The 21,840-nt window shown below is 44.8% G+C and overlaps 3 long non-coding RNA genes across 4 annotated transcripts in view; 1 reads left to right on the top strand and 2 right to left on the bottom strand.

Moving 5' to 3' along the window:
- Nucleotides 1-1,043: 1,043 nt before the first annotated feature.
- LOC142819304 (uncharacterized) lies at nt 1,044-6,114 on the bottom strand. Its single transcript, XR_012897161.1, has 3 exons — nt 5,775-6,114; nt 4,531-4,817; nt 1,044-1,600 (listed from the first exon to the last, which is right to left on the bottom strand). It is a non-coding gene; the product is annotated as an uncharacterized LOC142819304 (long non-coding RNA).
- On the top strand, nt 6,029-21,339 carry LOC142819306 (uncharacterized). Its single transcript, XR_012897163.1, has 3 exons — nt 6,029-6,109; nt 8,168-8,219; nt 21,113-21,339. It is a non-coding gene; the product is annotated as an uncharacterized LOC142819306 (long non-coding RNA).
- LOC112547422 (uncharacterized) overlaps nt 17,438-21,840 on the bottom strand; it is a 44,306-nt gene continuing 39,903 nt past the window's right edge. The window contains exons 3-4 of one of the 2 annotated variants that reach the window (XR_012897160.1): nt 18,831-19,031; nt 17,438-17,798 (exon numbers count right to left, since the gene is read on the bottom strand). This is a non-coding gene — a long non-coding RNA (uncharacterized LOC112547422). Of the gene's footprint in view, nt 19,032-21,840 lie in introns of both variants that reach the window. The other variant, XR_012897159.1, reaches the window with a different exon arrangement.

The raw sequence follows: 21,840 nt of genomic DNA, 5'->3' as shown, positions 1-21,840 counted from the left end.
TGATACAGTTCTTATAAGGAGCTACCAGAACAGGTACAACATGGGAAGGACACACTTCCCTGAACCAACACTGCAACAATGTGCCTGTACTACAGCTGGAAGAGATCACCTCAGGGCTCCTCTGACCTCGGCTGTGACTGGCCAAATAGGATTGGTGGATCTGAGAACCGGGTATTAGAACTAGAGTGTGCCCCGCCCACAACTCATTCACAGGGCTCACCAGAAGCACGGAGCAAGCTCAGTGTAATGAGTACCTGACTCTGCCTCCAATTTCGGCAGCCTTTGATTGTCTGATCAAAGCTATGGGATATTCTGATGTGGGGCTTCCCAAGTCTCTCCTCTTGAGGCTGTTCTATTGTGTATGAGTAATGAAAGAGCAACTGGAACAGGGGAACTGGCCCCAGGTTTCTCCCATGTGGGTGCTCTACCCACTGACTTACAAAGTCATTCTCCTTCTCTGTGGCCCACTCACATTCCACTGTGGATAAATACTTAGGCAGCCATTGGGCCCACATCCCACGTCAGCAGTCTAACCACTGGTTCAACAATGATAAGGTGGCGCCGCCTCCTCCAGCTGATGCTGAATGGGAGCCAGTCTGGTAGACAGCTTGTGCACACCTCTAGCTGATCAGACCACACAGGCAATGTAGGCAGCTAAATGACCATCTTCTCTGGTTTTGGAATCATACTGAGGTTAAAGCAGGAGATAGGTGGCCCAGTACCCAAAGGGAGGCAGCTCCACTTGTGCCCAGAATCTGAATCTTAGGCACCAAAGGGAATTTCAACTTTGAAAACTTGGGCACTGTCTGAATGTAGGCACCTGGAGGGTTCAACTGGGACTTTGAGGATTGCAGTGGTGCCAAAACTGGGACTTAGGTGCCTAACTCTGGGATTTAGGCACCTAAGGAGGTTTGTGGATGTGGAGCAAAACCTTTGCTCCAGAATTCTCTTTTCACTGATCCTTAACACACACCATCAGTGAACCTTTTGCAGTCACTACATTGTACCCTGCACAGAGCCCTACATTCACACTCGCTATGCAATTTAAGATTCTTTACTCCTTTTGACTTCAAATAACTCAACTCTCAATTGCCTCCTTTTGTGATTTTATTCCTGAAATTACCACTCACTTCTCTTTGCCTTTCTCAGAAACATACTTCTGTGTACTGAATAACTGTATTAGATTAGGACTCCCTTTATAATAGTCAGCACAAGAGTGCAGTGCAGGTATGTAAGTCCAGTGGGAGTTGAAGGCAATTTTCCCCCTCTTCTTAACAGATTACTGGTCTGGCATTTCTCTGGATGTTATGCTTTTACTAATGGTTGACCCAGCTCCTCTGATTCATGGATCTATTTTCTGTCTGTCACGGAATTTTCTCATCCTCCTACTTTAGGAATATTTTCTACCATGTTAGGTTTTTCACCTATTTCTTTTCACCTGCGCTAGCTTTCCCAGGTCTTCATCCTCATTGCTTTATTGAAGGTTCGGACTGCCTGGCTGCACTAACATCTGCTAACAGGCTTGGCTTTATTGAGAAAATTTGTGGGCTGGAAGTTCCTGAAAAGCATCCCTGTTGCCCTGGATCGCAGTTCTCCATTTCTGTAGGGAAATAGCACAGTCGCTTGTATGTTATGTTTGCCATCTGCAGGAACTATCCTACCCACAGAAATTAGTAAACATGAAGCTCAACATTCAAGCATATCTCAATGGTCTGAGTGCACATGAACTTTCAAGCGTATTAGACTGAAAAAAAGCCGCCCTCCCAGTGTGAAAGACTCAGGAAGCACAGAGTTAAGGTTGCAGTTCCCAAACAAAACACTCACGAGCATCTTAATTCTGTTTTCAGACAGGCATCAGCCTGTCACCTTCCCTTCTTTTCAAAGAGGGTATTGAAAATGCACCCCACAGAGCATGGTTTACAGTTTGGTTCATAAACACACATCTCCATTTCCCAGGAAGAGTGGCAGTGGGTTGTCACCCTAACTTTCCCTGCCAGCATTCTGATGGTGTGGGCACCTGTGGGTTATGTAAGGAGTCATCTAAAGAATACTTGAATAACTGGTTGCCTCATGGAGTCATAGGACCTGATCCTGTGAGGAGCTGAGGAATTCTGGAGAGAGGCAGTGAGTGCAGGCAGCACCTGGCAGGACTGCGCACTGGACTCTACCTTTCCTCAGGATACTGATACTAGTCAGAAATTCGCATGTGCACTGTGTAAAGTTACACAAGCATCAAGGGACAGAGCCCAGTACTTTTACTTATGTTGAGTAACACATTACACCATGGGCACATCTGCTCTAAAGGGGAGTAGACGTACATAGCTGGAGTTGACATAGCTTAAATCACTGTCCATACAGTGGGAGGTTGATGGGAGCAAATGTTCCCATCAGCTTCCCTTACTCCTCCTGAGGAGCAGGAGCATCGGCACCATCAGGGACATCCTCTCAGTTCGAATTAGCAGGTTTTCACTAGACCCGTTAAATCAAACCCTGGAAGATCAACTATGGCAGTGTCGATCTTCCCTGTAGTGTAGACATGGCCCATAAGTAATCCCATTGAAGGCAAGTGGCACCATTTTACGCTGATGCAGGGCATCTACACTAGGGCTTTGAATCAGTACTGCTAATCAGGATAGCCATATCAGCACAAAACTTCCTCTTAGGAACAACTACAGGCCTGCATGTGCACATGTGTTTAATTTCTAGCAGTAAGTCTCTTCTCTGATTCTCTTCCTCTCTCACAGAGGCATTCTGGCAAGGATCTAATTTTTTCAGGAATTCTCGTAGAGCCAGTTGCTCTGGCTTCAGTTTTTGTGCTGGCCTGGAAAAAAGCCTCTTCCGTTGCCTTCATTAATTCCTCTTTTAATTGGATCAGAATGAAGGGGAAACAGCAGGATAATTTAATTGTCCTCTGTGCGCAATGCGGAGAGCAGTGATGGGGGCTGAAATGCCCTGGTGGTGACAGTGACTCTCGGCCTCTGGCTGGACACAAACAAGGCAATTCACTGTGTTCTCAGGAAAGGAAGTGATCTGCCCCTAGTGTGCAGGCAAAAAATGACCTAGCTAGCCCCTGGTCTCAGGGAAGAAGCTCCAGCCATTATTAGTCTACCACAAGGCCTTCAGCCTACATGGCCTATAGACATCCGAGAGGCTCATACACTACAGCCAGACTCAAGTAACAGAGCTGCCAATGGCCCCCATCCTCTATCCTCTCACTGTTTGTTCTCTGTCTGTATTATTTACATTAGGGGTCCTGGACCGGTGCTGGCTCTCTACAGGGTTGTTCCCCATGGCTGTACTATGTAGGGTGGTGTTTCACAAGCCACATGTGGCTCAGTGAGCCAGCTGGAAGAAACCTGCAGCTTGCCCCATGTTACCAACACCTGTTCACGTAGGGACCTTGAATAAGTTGCTTAACTTTTTTGTGCCTCAGTTTACCCATTTGAGACATGAGTAAAACAATATTTCCCTACCACACAGAGGGCTGTGAAGATTAATGCGTCAATACTTGCACACTAATGAAAACTAAGGGCCCATCTAAATGAACACATTGCTCACAGAAACCAGGGGTGTAGCCTGCTGCACACTGAGCATCCATGTGAACTATGTTGTCATGCACTAAAAGGTCCTCAGTGTGGTTTTATCTACTCCTCTTTCCAAGCAGTGTAAATCAAAATGTGCTACAGAACTTTTCGTGGTGGAAGGCTAGGATGGGATAGATTTACACCTCAGCTTGTCATGTGAAGTATGTGTTCATGTAAACGAACCCTATGTAGACACTTATGAAGAATTACAATGAACTTAATTTTGTTTTAGCTTACTTAACTAAACTAAATTGTATTGAAGGCACTTTAATTCTGACTAAGAGCATCCACGCATGATTAATTGGTTGTATCTAATCCACTTTAAATTCACATCTTGAATTAACTTTTCTGTATGTCCCGGGATAGACCAGCCCTTACATGATTCAGAGAGGAAGTGAGGGTCCTGATGACTATTAAGCAATATGGGATCAGTGGGAAACAATTGCCAGGGTAAGTCTTTCATACAAGAACATGAGAATCTACCATCTCCTCAATATATCTATTGACCGCACGTTCCCCCCAGCTCCAACCTCCTTTGCTTTCGTTTACTCAGTCTTTCTTCCACTATAAATGGTAGGTTACTGGAACCTTCAGTAAGGCCTCCATCCTCAAGTAGCAACATTTAGAAGGCTGAAAAATACTAATTTAAAAGTTATCAGATAAAGCTGTTCATTGTTACTCCTCTTTTCAAAGGTACCAGTGAATTAAGAGAGCTGTATAGGGTAGACTATCAAACAGAGAAAAGAGCACTTTGTTGCCTAATTCCAATTGGAAGCGCACAGATATTAGATGCCCAGGTGCAATTTGTGCCTTTGAAAGTCTATTCCTGAGTCAGTGCCAGGACAGGGAAGGGAAAGGGACAGGAAAAGAAAGAGGTGGAATACAAATCTGGTGGGCTGATTACAGCATATAGAAGACATAAGACATTTTAGGTTAGAGGACTTACATTGAATTTTTACAGTTACTGGGAGATGTGCACAAGGTCTAACTGATAGCCAGGTCAGCTTGGCAGTGACCTTGGAGGGGTTTCACTTTCATCTGCAGTACAGGTCACTTGCTAGGATCATCTGGGCATATCTCACTTACTCGCTTCTCTGCTAATGCAGGGGCTTCGGGTGCACCTCCGTCCTTCTAGTCACTCTGGGAAACATGGTAGCTTAGTCTTTTGAGAGCTGTAACGTTTTGGTCTAATTGTTGGTTTTAATGTGCAGGTAGTAGAGTTTCATCAATGACCTGTGATAGACAGGAGGTCAGACTAGAGGACCTAGCAGTCCCTCCAGACCTTAAACTCTGCGATAGCCAGTAGAAGATAAGGGTACCTGTTTTTCTGGGACATCAAGCTATCTTTCCTCAGTGCCATTCTTGCCCTAGTGCAGACTGGGCTCATGATTGAGATACAGGCACTCTCTGGCTGTGTCTAGACTGGCAAGTTTTTCCGCAAAAGCACTTACTTTTGCGGAAAAACTTGCCTGCTGTCTACACTGGCCGCTTGAATTTTCGCAAGAACACTGACTTCCTACTGTATGAAATCAGTGCTTCTTGTGGAAATGCTATGCTGCTCCCGTTCGGGCAAAAGTCCTTTTGCACAAAGCTTTTGTGCAAAAGGGCCAGTGTAGACAGCTCAGATTTGTTTTGCTCAAAAAAGCACCGATCATGAAAATGGCGATTGGGGCTTTTTTGCGGAAAAGCACGTCTAGATTGGCACGGACGCTTTTCCGCAAAAAGTGCTTTTGCGGAAAAGCGTCCGTGCCAATCTAGATGCTCTTTTCCGCAAATGCTTTTAACAGAAAACTTTTCCATTAAAAGCATTTGCGGAAAATCATGCCAGTCTAGACGTAGCCTCTGTGTTACAAATAGCCACATATACAGACAAAAGCTCACCTGCAGCCTCTCAGGGAAGTGGAAAAAAGGCCCAGGTGATGGTGAGCAGCACAAATGCTAGCCAGGGGACTCCAGAGGAGCAGGGGGCAATCACACAGCCCACGGCTAGAGAGAAGTGGCACTTTGAAGGGGAAACTCCTCCAGAGTCCTCAATTTTGCCACTTGCTGCCTACTGGTGAGAAGGGGCTGTGTGCAGCCTGCAGGGGCTGGGCAGGGGATGGGGCTGGCCACAGGAGCCAGCAGAAAGCCACAGGGAAAAGGATGGTGGCTGGTGGATGCCTACAAATCCCCTTCAGACTCTCCACCTACCTCCTCATCCTTTTCTAATTAAACCTGCCTTTCCTCAAGCAGTAGCATTCAAGGTTAAATTAAAAAAAGATTTCTACTATTTTTCAATGCAAATATACAGTATTCCAAGTACATTATGGGTTACATAGGCTTTTGTGGGCTGGCCCAGAAACCTATGATATATAACATTTTGTTTCTATGGGAATATGTGTTCTGAGTTCCAAACAACTGACTGAAAACAAACTTCTGGAACAAAATCCGTTCATAAGTTAGGGACTTCCTCTAGTGTGGCTGATGGCTTGGATATTATGAGTGGGACATAGGATCATAATCAGTCACCTCTAGTAGAAATAGATGTAGGTGTCAATCTATCCTGTTCCTGGTTCAGATTCTGAATCTCCTCTGAAATTCATGTGCTTCTGGATCTGGAGTTTTGGTTCAGACTATAATGGAGACAGTGGTTAAATGTAAACTTCAGATTCTAAATCTAAACCCTTCTTAGTCCTCAAAGACCAGAGGTGTTTGGATTTGAGGGTTGTGTTTGGACCCTTCTGCTGATTAGTGATCTTAGCATATGCGCAAGATGCCTCATATGGCATGTGACCAGGATTCATCACCAAATTTGGTCTGCTGGTTGGATTATTAATTTCCCTTGTTTGGTCCTTGTACTGATGGGAAGTGCAACATGAATGGTACCCTTCAATTCTAGAACAAGTCTCATTGCAGGAGATGGCAGAAAAGTATACCAAAAGTTCACAGAGAAAAATGACATCAGAAAGATTTTAAGGACAACCAGGGTAGATGAGTGATTACTGGATGTTGCTCCAGGTCACTTAGATAAAGCAGATCAGTATTGGTTTTTACTGATAAGCAAGGGTTTTTGACTTTGTGGGTTTTTTAATTATGCTGATAATGCTGAGATATAACACAGTTGTTAAGGGGACATGTTTTTAGGATTTTGTTTTTTCACTGACTCTGTTGGCTAACTCTTTCAAAGCATGGCAGGGCAGAAGAATCCTACCATGCATGCCAGCATCATGTGAGATTTCTGAGAGGAATCCCCTGGCAAGTTTCTAAAACTAGCCACAACTTTTTGTCATTTTTGAATTTTTGCATATGGGTAGTAACACTGGAAAATCTTGACAGTTGCCCAGATACTAAGAAATCTCATCCTGAAGAGTTAGATTCTTGTTTCTGTGGGTTACTGGGTGTGTGGGTGGAACAGGGGAGAAGTAGCTGACTGGACAGAGCTGCTCAGGTAATGGAGAGGCCTGGATGAAACCATTGCAGCTGGAGTAACTTAGAACAGTGTAGGGACTATTGTAAGTAACACCAGGGGCAGCTTTTGCCACCAACTGGCCCAGGTGACCGGAGCCACCTTTCCTTCTTACTCACAGCCAAGAAGCTAGCCCTTTATTTTTCCATGTCTCTCAGAGTTTATTCTTAGTGAGTGGCATCATAAATCAGGGCAACCGTTCCCATCAGTAGTCCAACAAGGGCACCCTCTTCTCAAGCTTCTCTCTCCCTAGCCAATGCCTTTCTGGGTGGTGACCTGTGCCTCAATCTCTTCTCACTGTGACATGCCCAGGCTGCATGGTTCCCTGCCTTCAGGGTTATCCCCAGCACAGACAGTTGCCTAATCACATCTGATGGCTTTCCTTTCGGATGGGGTTACCAGGTGTACTTGCTACCATTATTAGCAGGCCTGCCAACAGGGGGTGCAAAGGGAGCAAATGACTGGGGCCCAGCAATTCAAAAGGGCCTGGGGTTCCAGGTCACCTCCCCATCTACTGTGGCAAATGCAGTGCCTGGCACACCAGGCCCTTTAAATTGTTACTGGAGCACCACGTGGCATGCTCCAGACAGTGCTGAGGGTTGGGGTAGGGGTGCACTGTGGTCTGCACAGCGCTGAGGGCTAGCAGACCTGGCCCTGCCCCTGCCCTTACCCCTTCCAGGAGCATAGAGTTGTTCCCGCCCCTTGTCCTATTTGGAAAACCATGGGAGGGTGTTAGTATGCCTGCTTATAAGGCACCACAAAGCATATGCTACGCAAGCCCATTTTATTCTCCAGGCAAAAGCATTATAGAATAAATATATAGCAAACAAGAAAAAAACCAACACATATGCTAATAAGCATAACGGTGTCCACCTTAATATGGATTCTGGCAGGACCAGTCCTTCCACATCTTCTTTCCCTACAGGACTCTTTGTGATTACAAGTTCATTACAACTTCAGCTCATCAAAAGCTAGAGTTGCCAGATGATTTAAACCAAAAATACCAAACCCCTCCCTACACTCCCCCCAAACAAAATTCTGTTGAGAAAAAAAAGGGGGAGACCAAAATTGTTGAGCAAAAAAAACAAAACAAAAAATCAGCATGGCCCCTTTAAGAAGAGGCTTTTTTTTTTGCCAGTGGCCATCTTGTTTTTCTGTTCCAGCCACAAGACAAGCCCATGTGGAACCAGGTAAGCAGGGAGTGGGGCCTGGTGGAGGAGCTGGGGGGGCCTGGCAGGGGATCCAGGGGCTGGGCCCAGTAGCTGAGTGTGTCATAGGTTTGCCAAGTGTCCAGTATTTTCGTCTCCTGGCAGGGGAAAAAACCCCCAGAAAATACCAGACATTTTAGGTGTCTGGTATTTTCTGAATTTTTTACCGTACAGGAGGCAAAAATACCGGACTGTCTGGGTCAATACCGGACACCTGGCAACCCTACAGGTATCTGGTATTTTCACCTCCTGGCATGGAAAAAAACCAGAAAATACCAGACATTTTAGGTGTCTGGTATTTCCTGATTTTTTTTACTGGACAGGAGGCGAAAATATCAGACTGTCCGGGTCAATACCGGACACCTGGCAACCCTACCAAAAGCACCCAGTCTTCTGAGGTAAGTAGGCCCAGTCCTTCAAGGCCTGCCCTAAGGAATGGGACCTTCTGTAGAAAGAAGAGCTCTGTCCATTTGCAGGATCAAGAAGATGGTTTTGAGCCAGTTTAATAGCAGGCTATTTATCCAAAAATCCTTTCTTTGCCTGCCAGTCCAGGAGAATCTAGTGTAAACTGGTGTATGCACCCTACTCCAGAGATGGCTTCAAAGTTCTGATGATGAAGGGAAGTACATTAACATTCCCCTCCCTACTAGAGAAAGTACATTCAGTGCCACAATAACAGATAAACAATTTCATTTTGAATACAATATACCCCAAAGGTATTAACCCTGATTCAATAAGGCTTAACTTAATTCAGTAACGTTTATTCAGGATATTACAGGAAATTGTCAGTCTGTCACAAGACTTCTTGTCTTTCAAACATCCATGCTTCTAGGATTGAGCAAAATGTGTTTAGTTATATTCCCTTGTAGGCCTGTGTTACAGGAGGGTCTTTCATCATGTGATCCCACAAGGCCTGGCAATGCGACCATTGAGTACTGCCAGTGTAAGGATAGGCAGCTTCTTACTAATGAGGGAATGATTATTCTAATGTAAGTCTCTGATTAGTGGCCCTGTAGCATCTTAGAGACTAACAAATATATATATCCAGGCAGTTCCCGAGTTACGCGGATCCGACTTATGTCGGCTCCGCAGTTACGAACGGGGATTTCTCGCCCCGGAGAACTGGAGCAGCGGGATGCCTGGTCCCGCCGCCTGCCTTCTCCGGGGCGAGAAAAGCTGCTCCCCGTCTCCCTGGTCTGCTGGAGCAAAGCGGGGGAGCATCGGGGGCCGGACCCGCGGCCGCTTCCAGATCAGTTGGAAGCGCCGCGGGTCCGGCCGGGTGCTCCGCCGCTTTGTTCAGCGTCTCCCTGGTCTACAGACCAGGGAGATGCTGAACAAAGCGGCGGAGCACCCAGGGCCGGACCCACGGCCGCTTCCAGCTCAGCTGGAAGCGCCGCGGGTCCGGACCCGGGTCCTCCGCCGCTCTGTTCAGCGTCTCCCTGGTCTGCAGACCAGGGAGACGCTGAACAGAGTGGTGGAGGACCCGGGGCCGGACCTGCGGCCGCTTCCAGATCAGCTGGAAGCGCCGCGGGTCCGGCCGGGTGCTCCGCTGCTCTGTTCAGCGTCTCCCTGGTCTGCAGACCAGGGAGACGCTGAGCAGAGCGGCGGAGGACCCGGGCCGGACCCGTGGCGCTTTCAGCTGATCTGGAAGTGCCGCGGGTCCGCCCGGGTCCTCCGTGGCTTTGCTCAGCGTCTCCCTGGTCTACAGACCAGGGAGACGCTGAGCAAAGCCGCGGAGGACCCGGGCCGGACCGCGGCGCTGATCTGGAAGAGCCACGGTTCGGCCCGGGTCCTCTGCCGCTTTGCTCCATGTCTCCCTGGTCTTCTGGGGGGGGGGGGGGAACGCAGCTAGTGACCCCCCAGCAGACCAGGGAGACGTGGAGCAAAGCCGGGGGCCTGTGGTAGAGCAGGTGGGGCACTGCCGGTTGGTCCCGCAGCACCGCTCCTTGGCGCTACTGGACCAACCTAGCAGCACCCCAGCTGCTCTGCCCCAGGTGTCCTGATTCAGCTGCTGATCAGTTTCAGCAGTGGCTGAATCAGGATGCCTGGGGCAGAGCAGCTGGGGTGCTGCTGGGTTGGTCCAGTAGCGCCGAGGAGCAGCCGCGCTACTGGACCAAGCCAGCAGCACCCAAGCTGCTCTGCCCCAGGCGTCCCAAAGTCAGCCGCTGCTGAAACTGACCAGCGGCTGACTACAGGAAGCCCGAGGCAGAGTTGCTCTGCCCTGGGCTTCCTGGAATCAGCTGCTGATCAGTTTCAGCAGCAGCTGACTTGGGGACGCCTGGGGTTCTTACGTTGAATCTGTATGTAAGTGGAACTGGTGTCCAGATTCAGCCGCTGTTGAAACTGATCAGTTTCAGCAGCGGCTGATGCCAGTTCCAACTTACATACATATTCAACTTAAGAACAAACCTACAGTTCCTATCTTGTACGTAACCCGGGGACTTCCTGTATATATATAGTATCATGAGCTTTCATGGGCATAACCCACTTCTTCAGATGAGAGGAGCAAACGGGGTTTCTGTTCCTTTTGCTCCATTCATCTGAAAAAGAGGGCTGTGCCCATGAAAGCACACCTCTCTCTATATATATAGATTAAAAAACTTTCCTGTGGGACGACAGAGTGACATTATCACGTCACTCTGCATCTTGCCTGCCTTCTCCCTCCATCCCCCCTTCCCTCTACCCAGATGCCAGGAGGAGAGAGCTGGGGCTGGCATGCCAGGGCCTTGGCCCGGCCCCCTGCCACTGGCAGCTGGAGGGAGTGAGCCAAGGCTGGTGCACTGTGGCCTCAGTCCCCCTCCCCCACACCTGTGGCCAGGGGGAAAGAGCCCCAGCTAGCCCAGCTTGGCAGCCGGAGGTGGGGGAGGGGGCAAGCCAGGGCTTCCATGCCTCAAATTAACCTTCTCCAGTAGCCAGGGTGAGAGCTGGGGCTGCCTAGCCCCAGAAAGAAGAAAGGGGGGGTTGATGAGCATAGTGAGCTGGTAATAGTGATAATATGTATATATATAGTTAATCTCTAAGATGCTACAGGACCATTTGTTGTTCCTTAATGGTTTGTTTTTAAGTTACAGACTAACATGGCTACCCCTCTGAGACTTTTTCTCTGCTTTGTGTTGGTTATACCTTTATAGTGATAATATTTATGGAAGTATTATAAATGTTAACTTTTTAATTAAAAGCAGGGATTCAATTTCTTTGTTGTGTATGAAAAATACAATATGTCCTCTCCAGAATGACAGCACTTGCTCTTTGAGCACAGAATTAATTTTCAGATAATTTACAAGTAAAAGTGTAAGAAATCTTTAGTAAGGAATCTGGCACCTGCTTTCAAATTTGGGTATTTTGCTCCTCATAATGTGTTCCAGATGATTCAAACTTCCCCAGCACAATTAGGCATTTTAGTGTTTGTGGCCCCAGATTAACTTCCCAATGGATTTAAGGTTGAGCATCCACACAGCAATGTAGGGTAAAGTATGTTGCATGGATGTTATCATCCCAAAACACAAGCCTTGGGAGCAGCTGCTGATCATCACAATCTTTAATGATGAAGCCCACCTGGGAGGAGCTGGGTGAGTGATTATAAAGCCAGGAAGTTTGTAGTAAAGCAGCTGTAGAGAGAATTTGCAGTCATTCTCTGGAGGTTTGAAAGAGACAGCAAGGAGTCTGAGGGAGTAAAGCTTGGCTGCTGGCTGAAGTATCTCTGGTCTGGAATATAGAGCAGAAATAGGGCTGGATACTAGTACAAGTGGCTTGAAACCTCCTGTGGCAAAAGGTGTAAGGATCACAGAGATTCATGGAAGGCCTGTTGTAAAGTCATTATCTAGCTGGTTGGACAATCTGTTCTCCCACAAAAGGCGAGCTAAAGTGTGGACTTGCTGGAGGGCCAAGTTGTGGGAAGAGAGAGCACCACAGTGATAAAATGGTAGTTGGCAGGGGGTGCCATAGTGGGAAACAGCAGCCATACTGTGCCTGGCTACAAGGAGGGTGCACCTGTGCTATGTGAACCCCTCAATAGAATGCAATTGGTCAGCAGCTGTCCATGCATGTAGGTGTTGGGAGAGCTGGGAATTGAGGGAGCATTCTGCACTTATCATCTGTGCAAACAGTGTCACGCATGTAGTCTGATAACATAATCTACCACAATTATGTTGTATTTTTACCATTTGACAACTGAATCTCTGAGCACCTTGAGGCTATAGGTTCATTTCTTCCTCTGTGGCTTCTGCCCCAATGATTACTCCCATTTCTCAACTGGCCTTTGCTGGGATTCAGCATTTGTTCCCCTGCCTACACCTTGTGTGCTACACAGTTCATGCTTTAATTTAGATGTAGATTTTTCTGTGCCAGTCATGAATAATGAAAAGGTCTCTTCACACATGTGCAGACAAGTGTGTCATCTTTTGATCATAATTTCTTCACTTGCCTAACACATCAATTGGTATTACAATGACAGCTCCTTGAATCCAGTGAGTACTAGAAAAGACTAATGGGCAAAGAGCAGAACTGAAATTATAAATAAGTGAAATCTGATGGTTTTAAATAATGTTCAAGCTGTGTCTCAGGCCAACAGAAATTGCCAAGAAATGCATACTGCAGATTGATTCTTCCTTCTTTATTCTGTATTGCACTATTGAGGAAAAATAAGATGGTTAAGGGCACAAAGGAACTTAGTGGATCTTTGCTGAGTGCTGTAGTACCTAACTAACCTCCAGGTTCTAGCACCCAATGTTTTCCTGTGAAGGATAATGACAACATCAGCCCTTCAGCATATATCACTCAAATTGAAGTGACCCCAGGCTGACCCAGCTTTTTTTCTACACATTCTAGATAGCTGCGAGAAGAGCTGGTCATCCTGTTACCTAGTGTGTTTGGGGGTCTATAACAGGTATCAACTAATGGCCCATGTTTTAGTTGATGGAATACTGATTCATCAGCACTCAAGCATTTTCTTCTGAGTTATCAGTGACTTGGAAACAAGTAATGTCATTTCTGACACAGTGCCACCTTGCCTCCTTTTTTACCCACTCAATCTCTCCTAAATAGGTTATAACAATTGATTATTTTTTTTAACATTCCAATCATGGGAATCATCCCACCAGGTTTCACTATTGCTGCATAGGCAATTACAGAATTTCTTCTCCATTTACTTAGGTTCCTTGTTGAATTTTATTCTCCACATCCCAATTTTGTGCTAAAGTGAACACTCATATCTGTCCTCTTTTTACCTCCTCTTTCTGTTATTAGTTCAGTGCCATCCTGACTATTCTAGCCAGCATGTCCCTGAGGAGATTAGTCCTCTTCCTACTGAGGTGGAGGCTATCCAAACCGTTCAAGCCCCCTCTCCACATAGGTGAACCAATGCTCCACCAAACCAAAACTATCTATCCTACATCAGTTACCTAGTCAGTGGTTCAGTTCCAGAATCTTCTGCTTTCTGTCCTCCTTCATGGGAAGGATCACAGAGAAGACCTCTTGAATATTCCTCTTCTTCAGAACACTGTTGGGCTACGTCTAGACTGGCATGATTTTCCGCAAATGCTTTTAAAAGTTTTCCATTAAAAGCATTTGCGGAAAAGCGCGTCTAGATTGGCACGGATGCTTTTCCGCAAAAGCACTTTTTGCGGAAAAGCATCCATGCCAATCTAGACGCGCTTTTCCGCCAAAAAAGCCCCGATCGCCATTTTCACGATCGGGGCTTTTTTGCACAAAACAAATCTGAGCTGTCTACACTGGCCCTTTTGTGCAAAAGCTTTGTGCAAAAGGACTTTTGCCCAAACGGGAGCAGAATAGTATTTCCACAAGAAGCACTGATTTCAGACAGTAGGAAGTCAGTGTTCTTGCGGAAATTCAAGTGGCCAGTGTAGACAGCTGGCAAGTTTTTCTGCAAAAGCATTTGCTTTTGCGGAAAAACTTGCCAGTCTAGACACAGCCTTGAGTTCCCTGAAATCATCTTTCTGAAAGATATCCCATGACACAGTGTTATCAATGCCAATATGAGCCATCACCAGTGAATCATTTCCCATTGACTTCAAAAGCTTATCCAACCACGGAGTGATGTCTTGGCTCTGGGAGCTCAGCACATTGTCATGTTTTCTGCCTGTCCTTCGCAGAATGTTCTTTTGATTCTTCCGAGTATTGAATCCAAGCAAGGATTGTCTGTCCTCCGTGCATGGCTAAAGAAATGTTTATGGAGAAACTTGATTTTCTTACAAGTTGGGCTGTGCTGTCATCTGTGGGTTAGCCTCATACTTTTCCCTGTTCTCTTGGACCATCTAGATCTTGAACTATCTTCCATAGCTTCCACACTGAAGACCTGGGCTACGTCTAGACTGGCATGATTTTCCGGAAATGCTTTTAACAGAAAAGTTTTCCGTTAAAAGCATTTTCGGAACAGAGCGTCTAGATTGGCACGGATGCTTTTCCGAAAACATACTTTTTGCAGAAAAGTGTCTGTGGCCAATCTAGATGAGCTTTTCCGCAAAAAAGCCCCGATCGCCATTTTCGCGATCGGGGCTTTTTTGCAGAAAACAAATCTTAGCTGTCTACACTGGCCCTTTTGCACAAAAGTTTTGCGCAAAAGGGACTTTTGCCCAAACGGGAGCAGCATAGTATTTCCGCAAAAAGCACTGATTTCTTACAGTAGGAAGTCAGTGCTTTTGCGGAAATTCAAGTGGCCAGTATAGACAGCTGGCAAGCTTTTCCGGAAAAGCAACTGATTTTCCGGAAAAACTGACCAGTCTAGACACAGCCCTGGTGTTAAATGGAAACTTCATGTTTCTTCCTAACTGATTCTCCATATTTTCAAATGTTAGGGTAAGTCTACACTGCTCATGTTACAAAGCTGTTGCCACAGTGCTGTAATGTGGACAGTGTAGCCAGTCTTTATCGCTGAGGGAGAGTTCTTCTGGCAATTAAGAAACCCCAACGAGAGGCAATAACTTTATTGCTGGAATTGCATAACCCAACAACAAAGCACTGTCTATACTGGCACTTTTCAGCACTAAAACTTTTATCGTTCACACCCCTGAACAACTAAAGTTTTGATTGTTGAAAGTGGCAGTGTAGACAGAAGTTTGGAAACATCTCTGTTCTCTTCACCTGTCTCTCTTAACATCTCTCCCTCTCCCTTCCTGCTGTTGTTTGTTGTGTAAAACTGTGTCTGTTATTTAACTTACTAATGTATTTTAGGATACAGTTTCCATGAAAGAGACTGTGCAATAAAGCTGCATGGAGATATTGCTTCAGTGAAGACAATTCTACTATGTCTCTTGGCAGCTTTTTCTATTGACTAACCATCCATAGCTTTATAAATATTTTAAATAATACTTCACCTAATTATTTCCTGTTGCCTTTTAAACCCATTTCTATATGTTATGTATGTTAAGGGGAGATTATATAAATTGGATAATTTGCAGGGCCATTGTTCTTACACAACTTATCTTTGATCACTTCACCTGAACTTTACCCACTAATCTATCTCCCGTGGGACTTATACCAACTTTCCCAAACTCTAAACATCTTCTCTCCAGGCATTGCTTCTCTCACATCCATATCTATCCTGGGCACATACTGTCATGGTTATGCATTATGCAGACATTTTTGACAGAACAAACATGGCTTGAAACCTTCATTTTGAGAGGGTGGAAATGAATGGATTACTTATGATTTGCAAGCCCCTCACTCTATCGTCTATATCAGGGCTACTCAACTTTGGAAGCCCCGGGGGCCACAATGATACTGCCGAGGGCTGCAACTTAAGTATGGTTGCATATACATGCAAATATATAAGCAAATAGTTTCTTTCACACTGACGGACATGAATACAAAGCACTTCCCGCAATGCCCTGGTGCTCCCGGCATCTCCTCCCTGGGGGCTAGAAACGCCGACACTCTGTATCCGACCATTCCAGAGAGTCCATCTGCTTGTCTCTTTCAATGCTCACCCCAGCTAGGAGACACCTCGCCATTGGGAGCATGTTCCCAGGGGAAGCCAGGTTCAAAGGATCCCACTCGCGGGCCATGTGTTGAGCCCCGCATAAGCCTAAACTGCACCAGGGGCCACAAACAAATGGGCCGTGGCCCACGGGCTGCGTGTTGAGTAGCCCTGCTCTATATCATTTATTTTTCTGTATGGTTCAGTGGGGAAAGCCCGAGGACTTTTTGTTCATCTGCATGGCAGCTGATCTTGTACCAGCTTATTGAGCCTTCCACTGATATGCCATGTAATTATTTAGTGGCTCTAGCTGCACTTTCTGTTTCCTGGCTCAGGGGCTGTTGTGTGTCCTCCCTATGGCTTTGTTAGTATTTTTCTGATTTCTCCCCTATGACATTCCCCTTCTTCTTTTCCTAGCCTGAATCTGGTGAAGGGTTGGACTCTGTGTGCTCTGCGATTCTGCTCTAGTTCACTGTCAATTATTCCTTTTTGTTTATAGTAATGCTTCATATCAGGCTTGATTGTCGTGGTGGCTGTGTCTTTCACACTTTTGCCTTCAAACACTAAATTTATTCCTAAACCTGGCTCTTTTTAAAAAATTTGCTTTATATAGTATTTTAAATCTGGAAGGATTTTTGGTGGGTGTGTTTATTGTTTAGCTGTTATGCAGCAGCTGTGCCCATGTATTGGGGATTATTGTTCAATTTTCTGTGAGAAACATGGATGTTTTTTCTTTTCTTCCTTTGTTTCAATCCTTGTACCTGCCTCTGGGCCATTCTTTCCCTCCCTGTCGGGCCTTTAATTCACACTCCTTGTTTGGTTCTTTTGTTATCTATTGTGTTGAGCAGAGATGTACATGTGTGAAAGTGCTTGTGGTTATATGGGCATTATCTTCTTCTAGCTAGATACTTATCAGAGGGGTAGTCGTGTTAGTCTGGATCTGCAAAAGCGACAAGGGGTCCTGTAGCACCTTATAGACTAACAGATTTATTGGAGCATAAGCTTTTGTGGGCAAAGACCCACTTTGTCAAATGACCTCCTGAGGTCTCTTCCAATCCTATGATTCTATTCTCCTAGGGAACGTCTACACAGCAACATTATTTTGAAATAAAGTAGTCCACGTCTACACAGCCAGCAATTATTTTGACATTATTTTGCAATACTGTCAAGCTGGAGAACTTCTTACTCCAGCTCCTGTAAACCTCATTGTACGAGGAGTAAGGGAAGTGGGAGGAAGAGTGCTCTATTTCAAAATAAGAGCCGTGTAGACCCAACCCTAGGCTGCAATGCATTTTCTGAGTTTCTCTCTCTCTCTTTTAAAAAAGTCATTTTGTAATGTCTGCAGGAGAGCATGACAGGCCTGCCAAGTGCAGAAATGTCAAGTGAGATGCATGATACTTGGCAGGTTTGCTCTCTACAAACAGATACAAAACTGGTGAAAAATAAACATAGAATTAGTAATAGAATGGCATTAACTTAGGAGGCTGCCTGGAATGCCACCCTTTCTCAATTGCCCAATCCAGTTGGGAAAACAGCAAATCAGTGGGAAGATACTAAAATGGGAGAGTGTACATAACCCAGGGCTTTGTTTATTCTTAGATTCTATCTTGGAAAACTGGACAAAAGTTCTGAAAAAACAAACAAGATTTAACCATCAAAATGTAAAAGGAGGGGGGAGTATAACAAGCAAATATAGAAAAAGAACTATGAAAGATGTGAGGCCATAAAGCAGGAGTGGGGAATCTTTTTTTGGGTTGGGGGCCACTGACCCACAGAAAAATCAGTCAGGGGGCTGCACAAGTAAGAAGCGGGGAAAAAAACCTTCACTGTGGCCCCTAACTGAGAAGAAGAAAGACACTCCCCACATTCCCCTCACAGAGCTGACAAAAAGCTGACATGAGATTGACAAAACTATAGGACTATTACCTATCAGGATCTCCACATGAAATAGGGGTGACACCTGGAAATTATCAGAAGTATAAACTCTTCATCGTTTAAGATGTTTTCTGTGTAATGCTTTTGCCCTAAAATAAATCTACTGTGCTTTGTGAAAGCTGGATGGTCACTAGTAAACTAGTCATTCACTCTGCGACAGAGTTAATTGCAGGTGAGGGACTCTTCTGGGATCAACATAGTGCATTGCTGGGGAATGGCAAACCTAGACTCCTGGTCTGAATGGAGAAGAACATAGGACCTGGTGATAGCTGGAGGCCTAAGATCTAAAGGAGTGCCTTTTCCCAGACCTGTAATGGACTGGGATGAAAGCAGTCTGGACTAGTGGTCAGAGCAGGAATCAGGTTTAGAAGGCAGAGCAGGCATCCAGCGTGGGGAACAAAGCAAAGGATCAGAGCCAGAGTCAGCCGACAATTACCAGAGCCAGGGGTCAAGTGTGGAATCAAAGCTGAGGCTCAGAACCAAAGTCAGATACTAAATTCTTGAGCCAAGAGTGAAGCTGGAGTCAGAAGTTGAAGGCCAGGGTCAAGCCAGGACTGATAACTGATGGTTGCAAGAGAGGCATAAGGGCAGGAACTAGAGGAGAGGCCAGGATCAATCACAGAGCAGGATCACAGTGGTAATAGGAACAGTGGAGAGCCAAGAGCACAGCAGGAACAGGGTTGGGTGAAGGAAACAGGGCCAATGCAGCAACAGCAGGAAATCACCTTGTTCCTCCAACTATTTCTTGTGCTTCCTTCTGGCTTAAATAGCATGGCTGGACCAATCAGTGGAGCTGGGCAATCCTCCAATCAGAGCTCCTGTAGGTGGTGCCTTGGCTGAGTGCTGCTAGTAGCTTGGCCCATGTCATTGGGTGGTTGTCAGCAGGTGGTGGCTGTCTAGGCGATGTTACAGAAGAAGCAGGTGACCTAGGAGCGGATGGAGTAAACAGAACTGCTTTATTGCCCACACATGTTTACCTCGGATGTTCAACACAACAGCTTCAGAGGGGTAGCTGAGTTAGTCTGTAACTAGAAAAACTTAAACAACGAATAGTCTAGTAGCACCATAAGACGAACAAAACATGTACCTGTTATTCAACACAACAGCTGAGTGGCAACCAATTGGCACCAATTACACCTTTTTATCTATTTTAGTATGTTAATTCACACGTCTATCACTACTTTTCCTAAAACCTTAATTAGTAGTATTAACTCCCATAAAAAGAATATTAATAAGCGGGTGATGAATATTATTATACCTGCCCCTAATTACTATTTACAGAATTTATGATTAAATCAACACTTTCCTATACTACAAACTTTCCAAATCATCAGGTTACAGAGATTACAAGAAAAGTAACCCAGAAATATTTAAACAGAGCCAGTGAGGGCAGATAAAAGACACAACAAAGAAAAGCAGCTGCATGCTTATCTATTTTTCTAGGATGCAAAAATGAAGGGAAAGAGCATGTTCAAGGGTAATGCGTATTGTGGCTGAACTGCTTATCACTATCTCAGACCTCTATTCTTTTTTGCATATTCCAACATTCCTGTGTCAGGGTTATACTGCTTTGGTTCTGCACACTGCTGTAGGTACATTTTAGATCCATATGAGAAACCAAGAAAAAATAAATATAACACATTCACCCACACACAGTTACATTTCTTTTGTTTGGTTGGTGGTTCCTTGTGATTCCTTGTTCCCAAGGACATCTGAGTGCTTGCTTACAAGTGGCAAAGCATCCACTCAAAAAGGTGAGCAAGGAGATTATGTATTGATTTTCCAGAGCCAGAAATAAGAGAATGACTCTGGATATGGGCTCAAACCCTAGTTCTTTTTTTTTTATTTTAGGAAAAGACCCCTAGATCCATTGAACCTGGCCCTTGCTGCTGCCATTGGCACCTGATAGATAAGTTACACATATCTCTAAAAAGATCAGGGTGGAATGAGTTTAAGCTACAGCAAGCAGAGTCGGTTAAATAATTGGGGAAAACAAAATGGGCCAGATTCTGAAGTCAACAGAGTTTAATGAATTTACAATCAACTGAGTATCTGGCCTTTAAATCTAAGAACGATTTGTCAGTAGAAGTTGCCATGAGAGGTGGTGGAATCATCTCCATTGTGGCTATCATACAACCACATTTTGTTCCATGGCCTTGATTAAAAAAACTGTATCCTGAAATGCTCTTTAGAGTTAAGCAGTAATGAAGATAACACAGAGTGATGACTTGAAAGGCATATCAGAAGAGGGAGAAGAGACGCTGTCTCTGAAATCTGCAAACAGAGGAAGAGTCAGGAAAGAAAGGGAGGCTATCCCAGTCTGTGGGAGAGGCAGCCAGTGATGTGTTGGGATGAGCAAGGAAGAGAATAAGCTGGAGTAACAATTAACCTGAAAGTTATAAAAAGGAGATTCTTAATTAAATTGTGAAACTTTCATTTTCAATTCCTTTGAAATGCATTTCTAATTTTAGGAAAACCCTCTGAACATGAACTGAATGTAAACTGCACTTGTAGCAATAATGGCTTGCATCTGCAGAAACCTCATGTGGAGCTGCTTTAGGCTATCTTAATGGGGTAATGACTCCAAGGAAGAATGTAACCTACTTGTATGTTACAGGTCCCCCTCTGTGCAGAGGATAGGAGTCTGTTATATTTGCAAGAAAAGAGCTAAGAATGGGCAAATTAGTATTTACTCTTGAAATGCTGCAAGAACTCAAGTGAAAGCAAAAGAAATATTCAATTGCAGATAAAACGTACCTCCAACACCCAGGCACAGTGAGGTGTATCATTAATTACTTGCTTTAGGCTGCCTAGTGCTCAGAAGTCAGAGGAGATGCAATCACTTTCATGTGTGTCTGTTTTGGCAAAAGTATTGTTTTCTATCTAAATGTTAATGTTCCTCTAATATATTTGTCTTTGGTATTTGATTTTATTATCCAGAATTTATTTTACCAAGAACCCCCACTTCCACCCAAGATTAATTTCTCTTGTTTTTCTTGTTTAATAGTTTCGTGGAGACCACAATAGAAATAAGTATAGTACAATCTGGTACTAGCACTAGAATAAACCTTCCAGCAATGAATGATCCATATGGAAATGGTGACTATTAAACACTAGCACAAGAGGTATTCTCCACATGAGTTCTTTGAAATGTTCAACACTGAAATCACTGCAAGATGGCAGCTAATGAATTCCAGAGAAATGTCTGCTCCCAGAAATCAGCACTGCATTTCCACTTACCTTTTCCCTGCTTTGTAGTAGACAAGTTGGAGAGAGTTCACAGAACACCAACAAATTACTGTAATAGAGAGATGTAATGATCGACTTGTAGAAAAGAGTAAAAGAGCTAAATATGCACAAAATACTGAAGTATGGAGAAACAATGACTGAGGGCCTGTTTCTACAGTCCTCACACAAGAAAACTCCCTGTAACTTTAAAATGAGTATTGGCAGCAAATGATTTTGGGGTTTGATCCTAAGGGGGAATTGGATAACTGACTACAAGTACTTGAGGATATAAACACACTGGAGTGAGAGGAATTATTTTGATAGACTATCATTAGGAGAAGTGGGATGAAATTCAGAAACTTTCCTAACAGTTCTGAAACTTTCCAAAATAGTTCCAAAAACTTAAAATGTCCTACCTCCCAAAGGTGGTATACTTTGAATCCGTGAAATACAGAGATGCTAGTCTATGCGTAGTTAAGTTGAAGCTACATTTTTGCAATACACAGA

Source organism: Pelodiscus sinensis, chromosome 1, assembly GCF_049634645.1.
Source record: "Pelodiscus sinensis isolate JC-2024 chromosome 1, ASM4963464v1, whole genome shotgun sequence".
In the NCBI taxonomy this organism is placed as follows: domain Eukaryota; kingdom Metazoa; phylum Chordata; order Testudines; family Trionychidae; genus Pelodiscus; species Pelodiscus sinensis.
This window is presented reverse-complemented; position numbering and strand designations above follow the sequence as displayed.